We start from the raw sequence: 1,380 nt of genomic DNA, 5'->3' as shown, positions 1-1,380 counted from the left end.
CACTACACGAACCACAGCTGCAACTGCACATGCCAAAGTTTATTAAGAACTTAAAGCGATGTTCAGGCCAGATTAAAGCTGTACAACACGTGCCCTACGATGTCAGAGCCAGGCTATAATCAGGCTGATATCATGCAGTCTGAACCCGACGTAACAGCCCTCACAGGGAAGACGCATTCCACTCCAAGGTATGTACAGAGCTGTCACACCAATTAATAAAGGACCAAATACACATCCAAACTCATCATCTCCACAAGGTCACGGCCCTGTTATCAAAAATCCCCACGGCAACGACACTGAAATCATTCGGCTGCCATGACGATAATCGGAAACTCAGAGGATTACCTTGACGAGTGAAAAGCACTCAAATCACCCAAAACACACACAAACACACACAAACACACACCACAGTGAAGACAAAGTGAATGAAGCTGCATTTACTTCAGTTGTCTGATATCTTTTATCACATCAAACATGCATTCATTTCACTGAGTCTGAGACTTTAAGCTGATATTCAACAGAGGCAACCATCAAAAAACTAAAAATACACAAATAAATAAAAACAGCAGATATAAAAAGACACCAACCCACACAGAAAGTAGCTCCCACGTGAGGATTCATTCATCTGAGTGATGTTTGTACAAACATCTAATGAATTTGGATGTCTGGCCAAACATTTTGTGACAGGTTTTCATTTCTGTGTGTAATGTAAGGCCGATAGCTTCAGATGCATCTGGTCCACTGCGAGCAGCAGTGCAGGCGTACTGATGCAGCAATTTGCAGCAATTTTGGCCGCCTAGCCGAGAGACATAGGAGGAGGTTTAACCTTTTCATTTTTTAAACATGCTGATTTGCTTTTTAAGTTTCTTACTCAGTTCTTACCTTCCTTTTATTTGCTGGTTAGTTCTGGATCAAATGAATTCGTCTGTGAGTTTGTGCAGTGAAAACTGGTCGGTCAGAATAAGGCAGTCATTTTTTAAAAGTTCTGAATGTTAATTGTTTAGAAAAAAAACAACACTTATTTGTGTGATTACTATATTTAAATTATCACAATGCAGGACATGTTACAGCAGACACGCTATGACGTGTCCTCATTGCTTCCCAAGAGCAGAGCCAGCCTGCAAACAAACTTTTCCGAAAGCCTTAAAACGTTCTTCATAAGTAGAAATTCATCTTTGTCAGAGACCCTTGTAGGACGCTGAAAAGAGAAAACCACTTGAAGACAGACAGAAGGAAACCGGATATTGATGGGTTAACTTCAGTCATGCAAACAGTTGCCTCATTTCCTCGTTTGCAGCTCAAGGTTAGGGTTACAACACGCAAACATGCAAACACACCGAGCTAATCTGTCTCACTCAGTTCTTGGGAAAAGCAAGAGGC

At 41.3% G+C, this 1,380-nt stretch overlaps 1 protein-coding gene across 9 annotated transcripts in view; it reads right to left on the bottom strand.

The window, feature by feature from the left end:
* The window catches only part of LOC102309307 (type II inositol 3,4-bisphosphate 4-phosphatase), a 59,222-nt gene that overhangs the window by 52,651 nt on the left and 5,191 nt on the right, over positions 1-1,380 (bottom strand). The window contains exons 1-2 of one of the 9 annotated variants that reach the window (XM_042216161.1): positions 883-1,374; positions 588-796 (exon numbers count right to left, since the gene is read on the bottom strand). The exons of the other annotated variants lie outside the window; for them this stretch is intronic. The gene's annotated coding sequence lies outside the window, so the exon portion shown is untranslated. Of the gene's footprint in view, positions 1-587; positions 797-882; positions 1,375-1,380 lie in introns of those variants that run through there. 9 annotated transcript variants of the gene reach the window in all.

This window comes from Haplochromis burtoni, unplaced genomic scaffold (genome assembly GCF_018398535.1).
Source record: "Haplochromis burtoni strain Fernald_Lab_line unplaced genomic scaffold, NCSU_Asbu1 Contig_942, whole genome shotgun sequence".
NCBI classification, from domain to species: Eukaryota; Metazoa; Chordata; class Actinopteri; order Cichliformes; family Cichlidae; genus Haplochromis; species Haplochromis burtoni.
The sequence above is the reverse complement of the archived record's forward strand: the minus strand, read 5'-3'. Positions and strand labels throughout refer to the sequence as shown.